The 17934-nt window shown below is 43.8% G+C and overlaps 1 protein-coding gene across 3 annotated transcripts in view; it reads left to right on the top strand.

The window, feature by feature from the left end:
• Positions 1-1134: 1134 nt before the first annotated feature.
• Positions 1135-17934, top strand: part of LOC125465921 (spindlin-1-like) — an 86321-nt gene continuing 69521 nt past the window's right edge. Inside the window, exon 1 of one of the 3 annotated variants that reach the window (XM_048559918.1) lies at positions 1135-1217. The gene's annotated coding sequence lies outside the window, so the exon portion shown is untranslated. Of the gene's footprint in view, positions 1218-1450; positions 1532-17934 lie in introns of those variants that run through there. The other 2 variants (XM_048559920.2, XM_048559921.2) reach the window with 2 other exon arrangements.

The raw sequence follows: 17934 nt of genomic DNA, 5'->3' as shown, positions 1-17934 counted from the left end.
ACCTATGCTCTCCAGTTCTGAACTTCCCTACCGTAGGGAAAACGAGCTTGACTATTCACCTTCTCTATGCCTCTCATGAGTTTAGAAACCTCTCTGAGATCACCCTTCCAGCTCCTACACTCCTAGGAGAAAAATCCCAATCTATTCCACTTCCCCATATACCTCAAACCCCCCCCCCCCCCCCCAGTCCAGGTAAATCTTTTCTGTAATCTTTCTAATTTAATAATGTCCTTTTCATGGCAGGGCAAAGAGGACTGTATGCAATACTCCAAAAGTGGCATCACTAATGCCCTATACAGGCACAACATGAAGTCCCAACCCTTTATTCAACACTGTTTAGATATAAAACAAAAATCTGCAGATACCGAATGAAATAACTTTGTCACCAAGTTACCCTTTAACTACACATGGAAAGTCCTTGACACTGATCCAACTCCATCAGAGACAACTCTCACTGTGTCAGAATGTCTAACATGCCTCTTTTTACCTATCAGCCAGCGCTCAGATTAACAGCCCCAATAGGGGAACTCATATTTTATAAGTCCACCTGACTGATTTCCTTAAAATCACAACACTGAACATCTGAAACAAAAACAGAAATTACTGGAGACGTTCAGCAAGTCTGGCAGCATCTGCAGAGAGAGAAACAAAGTTAACATTACAGGTTATAAAACCAGAAATTTCTGGAAAAACACAGCAGATCTAGCAGCACCTGCGGAGAGGGGAAAAGCAGTTATCGGTTCATGTCCGGTATGGCTTCAGACATAATATAAAACAAAGAACTACTGTTGCTGAATATCTGGAACAAAAACAGAAATTGCCAGAGAAACTCAGCAGATCTGGCAGCCTCTGTAGAGAGAGAAGCAGAGTTTACAGTCTAGTGGTTCTTCTTCAGGACTTCCATGTGTTGTTTCTGGCCTTTCTCACATGTTTTTATCCTGAATGTGGTTAGCAATTAAGCGGAATAGAGATGTTAGCCTGTGATGTCGAAACAATTGAAGTAGGCGCCTGTACTTTAATAAGGTGAACTGGGGGCAAAAGAGAAAAATGAATGGGAGAGGGGGAACATGTGGACTACAACTCCCAGCATGCCCGCCGTCTCTGCGCATGTGCACCCTCCTATGGTTGCTTCCCGTCTGCGCCAGACCCCGGGGTTCTGGGTGGCTTTTTTTTGCTCGAGCAAAAATGAATGCGTGAGGCAGCGTCAGAAACTGCAGGTAAAAAAGATTGCAATTCTCTGCCTTCCATGGCTTACTTTCTCATCTTTGCACGGTTTTAAATGCGCCAAGGCCATTCTCCGGACGAAAAAGACCCAAAACGTTTCGCAACCCCTTTATTCAAGTTGAGAAAAAAAATCTTGTTGCGGGGGGGGGGGGGGCGATCGGTAAAACTTCAAAATGTCTGGCCTTTTGTGGCAGTTTCCTTCATGTCATTTTCCCCTTCTCTTTAGTTCTGAGTTTATTGCTAACACAGAGGGGGAAAAATACGGAGGAATTTTGCTTAAAATTGAAGTGAGTCTTGAGGGAAGAAGGTTAGTGAAACATTGTTGCGCTTCTCGGTAGCGATTCTGGTTTGTGTTGGAACGCGGGGGGAGGTGGTAATGTTGAATGAAAAAGCAACATTGTGTCGAAAATGTCAATAGTATCCATTCGCTTTCCCTCTCCGGATACAGTGTTGCTGTTCAATGCCAGCGTGTATTTGCGGACGTCTCTTGGTGCATTGCTCCGTTGTTTCTCTTCTTTCCACCTCCGCCCTCTTCACGTGATATTTTATGCGCCTGACCCCCTTGTTTTCTGTCTACCTTCATCCAAAAATAAGTATGATACGTATTCTCTCCCGCCACCCCCTCTCCCCGTGTAAAGGCAGCATTATTGTTTGAGGAAATGCGTCGTGTTAATATGGAAGTCAGGCCAAACCCACGTCTCTGTCTTTGCCAGGGCTCCTAATTCACGTTCGCGGGTCTCAGTGCTGCTGCCCGCTGGAATGCTGTTCGTCTTCCTCCAGGCTTTGATCGTCTGGGTTTGTCTGTGCCATCTCTGAGATGGGGAGGGGGTGGCGTGGAACATGTACGTTTTTTTTGGGGGGGGGGACTGTGGTTAATTCGCCGTTGGATAGAATCCGACCAGTTCTTGCAATTGCATCCCCGAACATCGGCCTGATTTGTCGTCTTTCTCTGTACTTGTGGGTGCACGACCGCTTTTGTTTGGGGAGGGGGGCAGTTGGCTGGAACATCGGCAACACGAAAAAAGTGTCTGTCTAAACCCCGCCCCCCCCAAACACACACACGTGGTCGTCCTTTTGCACGCGGTTCTCTTAGAATCCCTACAGTGTGGAAACAGGCCCTTCGGTCCAACAAGACCACACCAACCCTCCAGAGCATCCCACCCAGACACATCCCCTTATTCAGAAAGATGTTCATATCATGTATGTGTCTCATTGTGGCTCCTTTTCAATGAAAAAGGGGTGTGTTTATCGCACTTCATGCTCTGCAGTGTTTTTTTTCACGGGCGTTGCTGGGTTTGGGCTAAAGTAATCTCTGGTGGATTCCTCTGTTCAGGTCACCATGGTGACGGTGACGCGAGGTGGACGCATTTTAACTAGATTGTTAGCATCAGGTTCATACTTTGCAGGCCGCCACTGTCCTAAATTGTCATTGGTTTGTTTATCAGACGTAATAGGACTGGAGAATGACAGAAGCCTAGTGTCTAACATGTTTGAACACCTCTTATTGTTTGTACCTGTGACCTGGTGCTGGAAATTAATTGCAGCGACATCTCTAGCAGTACAGCAATGAGCCCAGTAGGTTCCTGATGATTTGGTTAAAACATCCAAAGAACTGTGGATGTTGTAAACCAGAGACAAAAATAGAAATTTATTTGGTATCAGTTTTGATGTGAAAAAGTAATTATTCAAAGTTTTTTCAGTTCTGTAATTTTTTTTGCTTGAATTGATAGATCACTTATCAATTCTGAATTCAGAACAGACAAGTAATTAACACCCTGTGTCATGATCACCATGAAACCAAATAATCCTTGAGTGTATTTTAAAGGAGCAGCAGGCCATTTAGCCCCTCAAGGCTATTCCGTTATTCAGTGAGATCAACGATGGTGTGTGACCTAACTCTACACATCTACCATGTTTTTTTTTGCCCCTTACTGCCATTGCTTAGGAAAATCTATAGATCTTGGTTTTAAAATGAAGAACTGGTCATCAGTTGTTATCTGTGAAAGATTTGCAAACCTCTATCAAGCCTTTGCATATTTCCTAATTTTGGTCCTGAAAAATCTGGTGCTTGTTTTATATACCATGCTACATTGGTCACGTTTTCCTGAACCAGTTGAAATAGAGTCAGAGATCTACAGCCTAGTAAAAGGCTCATCACATCTGCACTGATCAAAAACAACCACCAAAGTAATCTAAGCCTAACAGTTTATCATCTTGTAAACTCTGGCTCCCTTTCTTATCTTGAAAACATTAATACAATTTCTTATATTAACTTTGAATCCCTGGCAATTATAGGATTAGAAGCACTTGCCCTCTGTCTGCTGTTTTGTGAATGGAATGTGGATTCTTCATACCTTTTTTGAAGTTGACCTGTCAATGTTAGAGATTGAGACAAACATTTCTGTGGAGGATTTTCGTGCGGTTTTTGTTTCCTTTCTATTTCGGAACTTAGAAGTAAGGAACAGGTGCCGTGCCCTCTAGTCTGCTTGTCATTAAATAAGATCTATATTTTACTCTGTTTCCACTCACCCTGATAACTATTCATCCCCAAGAATCTGTTAAATTCTGTTCAACAACTCTACTTACATTTTGAAAGAGTTCCAAAAGTTCATAACCCACTTGAAAAATAAGTTTCATTTGTTCTCAGTGGGACATACTTTGCGTTGAAGCAATATTTCGTGGTTTTAGATCCTCACAAGAGGAAAGACCCTCCCCATGATACATGCTGTCAAGATCCCTTAGGATCTTGTATGTTTCAATCGAGTTGCTTCTTATATTCTAAGCCCTAGCAAATATAAGCCTTATCTGACCAGATTTTCCTCATAATTAATTTACCCCTGTCAGGTATACTGGAGAAAGTCTTACCTAAACCTCATTCCATTCTTCGATAATGCAATGGACCAGTACTGGACATAGGGCATTGGTGGGACCATATCTGGAGTGCTAAATGACTGAAACATTACTTGCTATGCTTTGTTTTCAATTCCTTATTGCAATAAACAAGAACATTCAAAAGGCTTCCTACTTACGTGCAACAGATGACCACGCAAGTGTAGCAATTCATGCACTTGGACGCCCAGATTGCTGTACATCTCAATTCTACAATATCTCTCTCATCCCTGAGGTAATGCTGTTTTATTCTTGCCAAAATGAAGAATTTCACATTTTTGCACAGTTTCCTCTATTTGTCAGAAGTTTGCATTGTATGTAAACCTTTTATAGTTTTATTATGCCCTAATTAGTTTACTTTCCTACCCACTTTTTGTGTCACTAGCAAATTTAGCAGCCACATGATTGATACTGATTGTTTGAAAAGTTGAGGCCCCAGCACTGATCAACTTATGGTGGGTTGCTCTGGCTGGGAGGCGCTTCTCACAGTTGGTGCAGACTTGATGGGTGAATTGCCTTTTTCAGCACTGTAGAAGTTCCGTTATTCCAAAACCGGTCAATTTAGCTGACATCTTTTTTTCTACTGATTTCCCAATTTTACTGCAATAGGACCAACACTCACTTCGCAAACTCTCCTATTTCATAGATATCTATTGAACCCTTAATAACAAAGTGTGGAGCTGGAGCATGCAGCTTCTTTACTGTCTTTACATTCTGTTGACACACCTCTCCTGTATGTATGACTAAACTTTTTGCTGAAGAAAAGCACGCTCTTTTTGTCAAAAGCTTTTTGTGAATTGTTCTGTTAAGCACAAAGCAAGAAAAATCATGTAACTGGGTAACCAACATTTTATACAGTATGAACAGAGTGCTGATTGTGTGGCAAATATACTGATTGGTAGAGGCATTTGAATAGTGAAGACAGTATTTACTAACAACTGATAGTTAACAACCAAGCTTTGTTTAAAGTTTAAACCAGGGACATAGTCACTGATCAAGTCATTGCCCTGATTAAAATGAACTAATGAATAATTGTGAGCTGCTGTGATCGATCAGAGGGGAGCTTGTAGGTAATGTTCCCATGTATTCATTGCCTCTTGGCAGTATGGATCATGGGTCTGGATAGTGCTCTCTTGGAAGCCTTGGTGAGTTGTTACAGGGTGTCTTTATATATGGTATACATTGCGTTTGTGGTGGGGTGAGTCATATTGAAGGTGTTAACTGATTGGCAGCTCAATTGTGCTGCTTTTATATTGGATGGTGTCAAGATTCTTTAGTATTGCTAAAGCATCCAGGCAAATTGAGGGTAGTTAATAAAGAACAAGGCAATATATATCTATCCCTCAATCAACATTGGTAAGCAGATTATTTGGTCATTTATTACATTATCTGTAGATTCCTCAGTGCAAATTGGTTTCCCAAAATTACAGCTTTTTCCTATACTTCAAGGGGAGTACTTAACTTGAGCACTTTGCATTTGCATTAATAATACGCTGAACGCAGCCTCAAGGCATTCAGTCATTCTTTTAATAAATGTTATTTTCACCAGACTGTCTCTTTGTTTTCACCCTTTCATGTTTCTCACCTCATTACTTTTCTCCAGCTGCTGGCTGTTGCTGGAATTTAGTTCCGTGATGCCCAGAAGCCCTCTGATACTGTGCAATGATGTCATTCCAGCATGGAGGATAGCTGACATCAATCTACCCTCACCTGATATTAGTACACACTTTTTTTATTAGACAAGTAAAACGGAAAAGCTTTCTTGTTACCCCCACCCGTGTTTCTTTCTTTGCTGCAGCACGCAGTTCACTGGACTGTACTTGTTGCCCATTCTGTGTGCCTTTCCTTTTTTGTGTTTTGCCCTTCAAGGTGAGGATGACTATATCATTTGGAGTGTTTGGTAGGGTTCTAATGGGTGTGTAAGTGACTTAGGTTGATCTACACCTGCATTTTTTACATATGAATAGGACTGTACACAGAAGATTAGATCATTTGTGATACAATAGCAGTGTCCCTACCTCTGTGCCAAGCAGGCAAAATTTGAGCCACAACTATCCCAGAGGCTCAGAGCAGGATGATTAGAAAAGGTTTTAGCAGAAGACTAACTTGGGTGTATTTTTGTTTATTTGTTCCTGTCTTTGTGAGTATTCTGTTTTGCCTCTAAACATGCACTTGCTTTCAAAGGAGACACCAGTGGTTTTTTCCCCCACATGGTTATGCCAGTTGTAGTTATCCTGAGGATTCAAAATCAACATCAGAGCTCCCTAAGTGAAGCCTTGAGAATGTCCTTGTAACACTTAATATCATTTTCAAGAGAGCACGTATTAAACTCGAAGTATCTGAACTCTGTTCACTTTTGTAAGCAAGTATTTGAGTGTAGGAATAGGGATGTCTTAGTACAGTTATCCAGGGCCTTCGTGAGGCCACACCTTGAGTATTGTGTGCAGTTTTGGTGTGAGGAAGGGCATTCTTGCTATTAAGAGATCCCAGTGAGGGTTCACTAGACTGAGTCTTGGGATGGCAAGACTGACAATATGAGGAAAGACTGGATTGACTGGGCTTGCACTTGCTGGAATTTAGCAAAATTAGGGGTGACCTCATAAAAAGATATAAAATCCTGATGGGACTGGACAAGCTAGATGTGGTAAGAATGTTCCTGATACCAGAAGTCCAGAATAAGGGGTAAGCCATTCAGGACAAAGATGAGGAAGAATTCCTTCACCTAATTGTGAACCTGTGGAATTCTCTATCTCCAGAAACCTGTTAGGGCCTGTTCATTAGACATAATTCAGTAGGGAGCTGGATACTGAAATTATACGATCAGCCGTGACCACATTGAATGGTTGTGCTGGCCTGAAGGCCGAATAGCCTATTCTTGCACCTAGTTTCAATGTAACGGGATCTTGGCTGCATGACCAGCTCAGGCCACTTGTGACTGTTCGTCTGATGGCCTAAACTCTTTCGAGTCAAATAATCTAAAGATTTCTATCTGGCTTGGAAACCTCACGAACTAAAATAATTTGGCTGTAGTGACTGGCTCACCTGAATTAAAACTTAATGCTCCTGCTTGAAGAAAACTAAAACTCAGTTCTGAACTGAGAGCTTTAACCTTCTGCTCAGAATTCAAAACTAAATGAGTGACCCTGAAGTGTTTACTCTATCTGTCATAAATTCAACAGTATAATCACTTTATCCATGTACACTACAGGGGTTCCTGCCAGGCACTTGACTGCAGTTACATGTTTTCTTGGAATTAATTCCCTTAGGTCGCTGATTGCAAATGACCTTGATTTGTTTAAAATAGTCACCTTTAGGAAAAACTGTACCATGTTTTACTACCTCCTATTTTGAAATCTAACTCCCAAGTTATAATAGATCTTTCATTGCACTAAAGATAAAATTGAAAAGGTTATTGTGAGGTATTCTCATTTTCTATCAACGTTTGTTCTTATCACTAATTCCATGTTACATGAAACAGTGATATTCATCACCATATTCCATACAGGCTATTTTTGTACATTTCATCTTGAAATGTCTGCTAAATATTGTTTTTTTAAAATTTATTTGGAGCGTGTAAATGATCCTAATTTGTATGGTTGTAACATTAAACCCTCCCAATAAAACAGTTTCCAGTTTCTGGTCAAAAATCTCTCCAGCAAATCTGAAGGTTTATGATATACATGAGTTCCTGCAGAGTTGTTGCTTATGTAAACATTGAAGTTCTACATAGCCAACACAAGAGTGCCTGCTGATTCTCCACAGCTGAAAATTTGTATTGACTTGCGTTTGAGTTGAGAAGAATAACTGATCTTTTGAGCCAAATCCCATTGTAATTAAAAATAAAGCACCCATACCAATATCGCTGAAGCCAGTTGAATGACTTTTCATTTATTAATGTTCTGAAACTAGCATGGTTGTCAGCACAGCTTAAATTTTTGGCACACCCTTGAAATACTTGTGTCCATCCAAATTTTTTGCCTTTCTTCAAATGAAATGTTAAAGGGGCCACAAGAATGCCAAAATTTAAAATAAACTCCCAATAAAATCCCCTCAACCTATATTTCACAGAATTTCATGTTTTGTCTTAGGCATACAAAATTCCAAAGCAGCCCTTTTTTGAACTCTTCTAGGTGCTCCTTGACCTTGTCTCTTGCAGTGGACCAAGACTTTTTTGCTTTGGCAATTCACTCTTTTAGGCAGACTTTTTTGTTCCAAATTATCCCTCTTTGTAGCTGTTCAAACAACTCATTCAAGTAGCAAAGATGTTCTTCCTAGATTCGACTGAACACAGCCAAATAATCTATGTCAATAATGCAGTTACTTAATCCATCTACAGCTTTGTTGATCAACCTGAACCTGTCTCTTTAAAAAAAAATTTCTTTTTTAAAGAACTAACCTGCAACTTTGAAATCCAAATCCCAAAATATGCTATATACGTTAGAAATATTTAAAAAGGAGCAGGAGTCAGCCATTCAGTCATGAGCCTGCTTCACTATTCAATATGATTGTGGCTGATAATCCAGCCCTATTCCCACTTTCTCCCCATACCTTTTGATCTCTCTAGTCTTAAGAATTGTCACGTTTTCAAACACGTGATAATGCTTTGGCCTTGACTGCTTTTTTTATGGCAGCATATTCCACAGGATAACCACTCTCTGGGTGGGGGCAGAAAAATCCCTCATCTCTGTCCCAACTGGCCTATCCTGTATCTTTAGATAGTGACCCTTAGTCATCAGGCGCATCCTGCACAAATCCAGTCTTGTCCTGTTGGAATTTTATAGGATTCTAGGAGATCACTCCTTGTTCTTTGACACTCCGGCAAATATAGTCCTAATCAATCCAGACTGTCTTCATATACAGCACAGTGGCTCAGTGGTTCGCCCTACTATCTGACAGCACTAGGGATCTGGGTTCAATTACACCTTCAGGTGACTGTCTGTATGGAATTTGCACAGTCTCCCTGTGTCTGTGTGGGTTTCTTCTGGGCGCTTTGATGTTCTCCCAGAGTACAAAGATGTGCAAGTTGGGTGGATTAGCCATGCTAAATTGCCTGTGGTAACCAGAGATGTGCAGGCTAGGTTGATCAGCTACAGGAAATGCACTTAAGGGGACAGGGTATGGCTATGATTGGGATGCTCGTTGGAGGATCGGTATGGTTTCAATGTGCTGAATGGCCTGCTCCCACACTGTAGGGATTCTGTGATACACCATCCCAGAAATCAGGGTATTTGTATATTCTTTATGCTTTCTATCACAGTATGCCAGTTTGGGTGAGCGCTTTACTCTCGTGTTTTCTGCTGCTTGCTGAAGGTCAAGTGACAGTGGCTGAGCTTCCTGGCAAGAAGCTGGTAGACCACCCAAATCTGTCTTCAGTAGGGCGGGGCGGAGCGGAGCGGAGCGGACGTAGTAGCCAGACGTGCCTCTGTTCAGTCCTCGGCCGTTGTCTGATGACCGCCTGCGTACTTTAAATATCGACAGCTCGACAGGGTATGCCGCTGAGATAAGTGATATGGGTAGCAACTGTCAACATCGGACTTTAAAAACTGAAAATGGGGATTTCCCGGAACAGGCTAGCACATTAGGATCAGCATAAAGAAAATGGAAATAAGGCTGAAGTTATATAATGGAGTGGAGAGCAAGCCCACACTACATTGCACAATGAACCCCGAATCAACATCTAAGGTGATCATTGCAAACCAGAAATCATGAAATATTGCCCCTGCCGGAATATTCTCCGGTTTTTGAGTAGCTTGTCTGATAGCAGTTTTCCAAACGGAGACATTGCAACAAAGAATATTAAGATGCTCTTGCATACTACCATCAATATAGTAAACATCTCCAGATACTTCACAGGAGATTACGGGAGGTGATGTCCTAGTGGTATTACTGCTGGCCTGTTAATCCAGAGACCCAGATAATGTTTTAGGGACCGGTGTTTGAATCCCACTACGGCAGATGGCAGAATTTGATAAAATAACTGGAATTAAGAATCTCATGTCCCTGAATGCATTGTCGATTGCTGGAAAAACCCATCTGGTTCACTAATGTCCTTTAGGGAAGGAAACAGCCATCCTTACCTGGTCTGGCCTACATGTGACCCCAGACCCACAACAATGTGGTTGACTCTGAACTGAATTAGGGATGGGCAATAAATACTGCTTAGCCAGCAATGCCCTATCCCGTTAATGCATAAAGAAAGACAAGGCGGGAGTAATCTGGGACCTTTTCATGTTTCTGTGCTTTTGGCCAATACTTCTTGCAATTAAGTGTTAAGTGAATCTTGGTGGCTCTTTTTTTTCATAGATTCCAGGAGGATAATCAACAAAGATGTCAAATACATGATGTGTCATAGTCCACTTTAGTCACTGTCTGGCATCTAGATAGCAACACTTGCCACTGGGGATCAAAATGCATTTATAACCTTTCACAGCACGGATTGAATTTACTCTGTCTTCAGAGGAACTCTTAAAAATACAACATGTGCACAAATTAGTTGACAATGTTGAGTTTATCATTGTTTAGCATTTTTAAAACAATGATAAATCGGAAAAGTCTATGTAGTCTCTGAACAATTGTGTTTTTAAGCAGCTGTGTTATTTTGGGAACAAAACCTAAGAAGTTATTGCTGAGCATGATAAAATAGTGAATGAATTTGAAAAATGCTGTAGTGTTTTTTAATTGAGTGCACTTTTCTTTACCTCCTGCTATCTCTCGCGAACACAGTTTTTTGTCCTCTTTGCTCTCCACAAGACACAAGTTAGCATTTTTTTTATCTTGGCCGATGCTGCAGTCAAGATGCTACATGTCTGTCCTCGGCATGCAGCAGTGTTCCAGTGAATCACTGCAAACTGGAAGCACAACATCTCATCTTCAGATTAGACAGTTTGCAACCTTCTGGACTTAAAATTGAGATCAACACCTTCAGATTGTGAACTCACTCCTATTCTTTCCCTTTCTTTTGGCTTTACTTGTTGCATTCTCTGTCACCATGTCCCCTCTCCTCTTCACCCAACTCCAGTGGGACTGTTTTTTCTCAGCATGGCAGTTAAAGACACCATTGTTCTGTCATTGTCATATTCCAGTCACTTAATCTGCGATAGCAACAGCCTTTCTTTCCCAGCACTCCACCTTCCCCTCCTACTCCATGATTGCAGAAATGCCAACCGTTTCACACTTCTTGTCAGCTCTGAAGAGTCGTCCAGACTCGCTGTGCGCTCTCCATGGATGCTGCCTGACCTGCTGTGATTTTCAGCATTGTTTTGTTTTCACCACCGTCTAGAACTGTGGGAGTGCTGCATTGACCAGGGTACTTCCCTTTAGTGGGAATGTTAAACCAGCCTTAAAGGGTCTCATGACACAAATTGGCCATTCCCCTGGGGTGATGGGAGCCACTGTCTTCAGCTACCCCCAGACCAATCCTCTACCCACCGGCTGCGAAGATGCAGAGGAATACTGAAAATTTGGAGTTAAGACTGGCCCTGCATTTGAGTTATAGCTTTGAGCCTAAGAATTTTTATTTTTTATAAAGTGAAGACAGAGTTATGGAAAGTGCTCACCTTTTTAGGGAGATAACACCATAAAAAATATACTGTGGATTGGGGATTTGGGGAGGTGGGGATGGTGTGGGAGGGCAATGATGCATGACCTAACATTTAGCGGAGCTTTTATCAAGATTTACAATTAGGGCTGAATTAGACTCAGCTTTGTGCTGATGATCTTGTGCATTTATTAGCTTGAGACCATACTATATCACAACACCATGCCTTTTGTAAGCCATTTTTACATTCTGTATCATACTAGTGTGTTGGAGGCCTGTTGGGCCGGAAGACGCAAGAGCAGCTGGAGACCGTTTGGCCTCTTGAGTTTGCTGTCAGATCAAGGTTGATCTGATAGTCCTTAACTGCACTCTCCTTTTTCTGTATCGTCCTTGATTTCCCTTACTGATATCAAAATCTGTCTACTTCAGCCTTGAATATATTTTTAGATACAACCCTCTGTGGTAAAGAATTTCAAACATTTACTACTCTCTCCTGAGAGTTGAAATTCTTTATCCTCTGTTCTAACTGGTGACCCCTTATTCGAAGATTGTTTTCTTCCTTGTTTCTCCCACAAGAGGAAAACAACTTCTCAACATCTACTGTCAAGCTCTTTAGAATCCGAGATAACAAAGTGTGGAGTTGGATGAACATAGCAGGCCAAGCAGCATCTCAGGAGCACAAAAGCTGACGTTTCAGGTCTAGACCCTCTTATCTCTTTAGAATCTTAGGTGCCTCAATGAGGTTTCTTCTCACTCTCTTCCAAATTCTACTGAGTACAGGGCCAGCCTACTCACCTTTATTCTCTATACCAGGGATCAACTCACTAAGCCATCTCTGGATTGCCTCCAATGCCAGTGTAAGGGGGCAAAACTGTTCACCGTCTTATTGGTGTGATCTGACTAATTCCTTGCATTGTTTTAGTAAGGTTTCCCTATTTTTACTACTTTATTTCCTTTTGAAATAAAGAAAATTCTATTTGTCTACACAATACTCGCTGAACCTGTGGTTTTTATGCCTGAGGCCCCCTCTCTTGCAGCTTCTGAGTATCTTTATCTTTTTGAATAATCACTCCTCGGTTCTTCCTGCTAAAGTGCATAACCTCTCATTCTGCCACAATCCACCTGCCATATTTTTACCCAGTCTCTCTAAAGGAGTGACCTGATACAACTTCTCAAAATTATGCGTGGCATGGACAGAATGGATACTGGGAATCTTTATTCCCAGGGAAGAAATATCAATTACAGGGTCTCATAACTTACTGTAAAGTAACTTCTATAAAGTAAAAGAGCCTTAAGTTTTTAAAGGAGTTGAGAGGTAAGGTTTTTTAATCTAGTGGATGGTAAGTGTCTGGAATGTATTGCTGCTGAAGGTAGGTACGATAGCTTTTGATTTGTTAGGACTTTTCAAGCGTCTATCCAAGAACCCTTTTTTAAGGGTTGAGGCTTCCCATCTCCACAACTACAACCCCCCCCCCCCGCCCAAACCCTGGCAGTGCATTCAGATCCCCACCACCCTGTGGGTCAGAACAACTTTCCTCTTTCCCCTTTTAAATATCCTGCATATCGCTGCTAAATTTTATGCCCTCTTATTACTGATACTTCAGTTAAGGGAGCAGCTGTTTTCTCTCAACCCTGCCCATGGCCCTCATCGCCTGTAGACCTTTTAATTGGGATCCCCTCCCTTTTTTTTCTGCTCGAGTGGAAATAACCTAAGCTTTCTAGCCTCTTCACATCTAAAATGCTCCATCCTAGACAACATCCTGATGCATCTCCTTTGTACCCCTTACAGTGCAATGGCATCCTTACAGCGTGGTGAGCAGAACTGCACACAACACTCCAGCTGCGGCCTAACCAAAGTTTTTTTTAAAACAACTCCAGTTTAATCTCCCTATTCTTATAATCTATGACGCAATTAATAAATTGTCCCATATGTTGCCTTAATCAACCTATTAATCTTTTCTGCTGCCGCCAGTGATCTGTAGCCAAATACCCCAATGTTCCTCTGAGCTTCCCAGTAATCTGTCATTCATTCGAGTACTCCTTTTATCTTGTTACTGCTTGCCAGTTATCCTGGATCCAATGAGATGCTACCTTTATCAGTCCCTCACTTGGGACTTCATTGAAGTTTTTGCTGGAACTTGTATAGGCTCCATGAACTGCACTTCGCTCCTCTATATACCTGGTCGCTTCTCTAACTTGAGGCATATCCTTCCTGTGACAAAGACATGCTAACTACCCTTGACCAAACCTTTCCAGGTAGAGATTTATTCTGTCCTTCAGAATTGTATCCAACAGTTGCTCTATTGCTGATGAGAGGCTCACTGACCTCTAATTCTCTGGTTTATCTCTGCCACCTTTCTTGTAAAGTGGAGCTGTATTAGCTGCCCTCCAGTCCTGTGGCACCTCCCTGTGGCCAGAGAGGAATTTAAAAATTGGGCTGCCCCCTTTAATAATGCAACACCACCACATCTCTTGCACCTCATGTCTTGCCTGAAGATCCTAAACTCCAGAATTATGAGCTATCCGTCCTGACCCCCCCCCACCACCACCACCACCACTTCTCTGGCAACAGCATTGCAATTCCATATGCCAATCCACACCCTTAACTCATCTGTTTTAGCCTCGGTTTCTGGGTTACTCATCAAATACCATTAATACTGCATGACCATCGAACCATATGCAGCAATAGTAATAGCTTCCACCATCTCGAAGCTGACTAAAACTCTCTTAGCTCTTGATGTACTTCAGAAATGTGGTCATTCCTGTTATGTACCATGCAGTTTGGGTTGAGCAGGAATCTAATGTTTGAGATTGAGACAATGGCCCCATTTTCATGTATGGTTGAGTGAAAAACATTGGTTAGTATTCCACAATGTTACACTGAAGAATCAGCATATTTTAAGGGTTTAAGATTCTGGAGTGTGACATGATCATGAACTTCAGAAGATATTACCATTGAAGCATGTTTGATGGCTACTGAGACCAGTTTTCAGTGCGAGGTTCAATAATTAATTGAATTTAAATGCCATCTGAAATGTACCCAGTAAACCACTCCGCTCAAGGACAGTTGGGATGAGCTCACTGGTACATTTTTCAGAGCATGGGGCCACGTCAGTACCATTTTCTGTTTTATTGTATGTGTGGTGTTTGATTGACAGGAGGTCTCCATGATGAAATTGTACAGTTTTTAGATGGATTGCTTATCGCATATGGTTCAGACTGTGCTGGCCACTTTTTTACTTGCTCTTTACATAGGAAGTTTTTTGTTTATACTTCCTCACCATCAAACCCGTAGACAAGGGTGGCGCAGTGGTAGTATGGCGCACTGACCTCTACATCCTCGAGGCCAGACGCCAACACTCCGACACCACCTCCGACCGCCCCCTCGAACACGACCCCACACCCGAGCACCAAACCATCATCTCCAACACCATTCACGACCTCATCACCTCAGGGGACTTCCCACCCACAGCCTCCAACCTCATTGTTCCCCAACCCCGCACGGCCCGTTTCTATCTCCTTCCCAAAATCCACAAACCTGCCTGCCCTGGTCGACCCATCGTCTCAGCCTGCTCCTGCCCCACCGAACTCATCTCCACCTATCTGGACTCCATTTTCTCCCCTTTGGTCCAGGAACTCCCCACCTACGTCCGTGACACCACCCACGCCCTCCACCTCCTCCAGGACTTCCAATTCCCTGGCCCCCAACACCTCATTCTCACCATGGACGTCCAGTCCCTGTACACCTGCATTCTGCATGGAGATGGCCTCAAGGCCCTCCGCTTCTTCCTGTCCCGCAGGCCCGACCAGTCCCCCTCCACCGACACTCTCATCCGCCTAGCTGAACTCGTCCTCACACTCAACAACTTCTCTTTTGACTCCTCCCACTTCCTACAGACTAAGGGGGTGGCCATGGGCACCCGCATGGGCCCCAGCTATGCCTGCCTCTTTGTAGGTTACGTGGAACAGTCCTTCTTCCGCACCTACACAGGCCCCAAACCCCACCTCTTCCTCCGGTACATCGATGACTGTATCGGCGCCGCCTCTTGCTCCCCAGAGGAGCTCGAACAGTTCATCCACTTCACCAACACCTTCCACCCCAACCTTCAGTTCACCTGGGCCATCTCCAGCACATCCCTCACCTTCCTGGACCTCTCAGTCTCCATCTCAGGCAACCAGCTTGTAACTGATGTCCATTTCAAGCCCACCGACTCCCACAGCTACCTGGAATACACCTCCTCCCACCCACCCTCCTGCAAAAATTCCATCCCCTATTCCCAATTCCTCCGCCTCCGCCGCATCTGCTCCCACGACAAGACATTCCACTCCTGCACATCCCAGATGTCCAAGTTCTTTAAGGACCGCAACTTTCCCCCCACAGTGATCGAGAACGCCCTTGACCGCGTCTCCCGTATTTCCCGCAACACATCCCTCACACCCCGCCCCCGCCACAACCGCCCCAAGAGGATCCCACTCGTTCTCTCACACCACCCTACCAACCTCCGGATACAACACATTATCCTCCGACACTTCCGCCATTTACAATCCGACCCCACCACCCAAGACATTTTTCCATCCCCTCCCCTGTCTGCTTTCTGGAGAGACCACTCTCTCCATGACTGCCTTGTTCGCTCCACACTGCCCTCCAACCCCACCACACCCGGCACCTTCCCCTGCAACCGCAGGAAATGCTACACTTGTCCCCACACCTCCTCCCTCACCCCCATCCCAGGCCCCAAGATGACATTCCACATTAAGCAGAGGTTCACCTGCACATCTGCCAATGTGGTATACTGCATCCACTGTACCCGGTGCGGCTGCCTCTACATTGGGGAAACCAAGCGGAGGCTTGGGGACCGCTTTGCAGAACACCTCCGCTCAGTTCGCAACAAACAACTGCACCTCCCAGTCGCAAACCATTTCCACTCCCCCTCCCATTCTCTAGATGACATGTCCATCATGGGCCTCCTGCAGTGCCACAATGATACCACCCGAAGGTTGCAGTAACAGCAACTCCTATTCCGCCTGGGAACCCTGCAGCCATATGGTATCAATGTGGACTTCACCAGTTTCAAAATCTCCCCTTCCCCTACTGCATCCCTAAACCAGCCCAGTTCGTCCCCTCCCCCCACTGCACCACACAACCAGCCCAGCTCTCTCTCTCCCCCCCCCCCCCCACCCACTGCATCCCAAAACCAGTCCAACCTGTCTCCGCCTCCCTAACCTGTTCTTCCTCTCACCCATCCCTTCCTCCCACCCCAAGCCGCACCCCCATCTACCTACTAACCTCATCCCACCTCCTTGACCTGTCCGTCTTCCCTGGACTGACCTATCCCCTCCCTACCTCCCCACCTATACTCTCTCCACCTATCTTCTTTACTCTCCATCTTCGGTCCGCCTCCCCCTCTCTCCCTATTTATTCCAGTTCCCTCTCCCCATCCCCCTCTCTGATGAAGGGTCTAGGCCCGAAACGTCAGCTTTTGTGCTCCTGAGATGCTGCTTGGCCTGCTGTGTTCATCCAGCCTCACATTTTATTATCTTGGAATTCTCCAGCATCTGCAGTTCCCATTATCTCTGGTATCCATACAGTTGTGTTTTTTTTCCCGCTCGGAGCTTTGTCTAATTATTCTTCCTCCCCTTTTTGTGCTGACTTCCTTCCCTCATTGACTCCTGGTTGAAGTACAGTTCAGTTTAAGTACCAGCCTCTAGCCAGGTCCTCTGGCAAGTGCCACTGTTATATTGTTTTTCATCTTAAAAAGCCAAGGACTAATTGTTATGAGTGTGTGTATTTGTCCACATTCACTGTAGCCACACGCTATTTTCATGACCAACACGGGGAGCTGTAACACACACTTGCAGAATTGCGAACGCTTTGAAACTAAAACAGAGGCTCCCAAGCTGTGGATCATCCTGCGATGAGCATTATGGCTTTTGTGCAGCTTTGGTGACTGTGGAGCAGCGAGAGCCCTGAGATTGGCTGAGGCCCCTCTGAATGGTGGTGGACATGGGAATGACCCAATGCAATGGGAGCAGAGCATATAAAATGATAAAGTGGGGAGCACAAAAGAGGGCCAAACAGTTGTGCCTGTAGGACCTCCTGATGTGTGACTGTTCCCACTCGATTTCCTCCTCACCTGATGCCACATTTCAGTCTGGTGTCACAACTAGTATGAAGCATTAAAATGGGGTTACATTGAGAAAGCACTTGGGGAGCAATGGTGAAAAGTGTAACATGTAATTTGTTTCGCAGTGCGGGAACCAAGAATCACTCCTTCATGAGTGGC

This window comes from Stegostoma tigrinum, chromosome 30 (genome assembly GCF_030684315.1).
Source record: "Stegostoma tigrinum isolate sSteTig4 chromosome 30, sSteTig4.hap1, whole genome shotgun sequence".
Classification (NCBI taxonomy): domain Eukaryota; kingdom Metazoa; phylum Chordata; class Chondrichthyes; order Orectolobiformes; family Stegostomatidae; genus Stegostoma; species Stegostoma tigrinum.
This window is presented reverse-complemented; position numbering and strand designations above follow the sequence as displayed.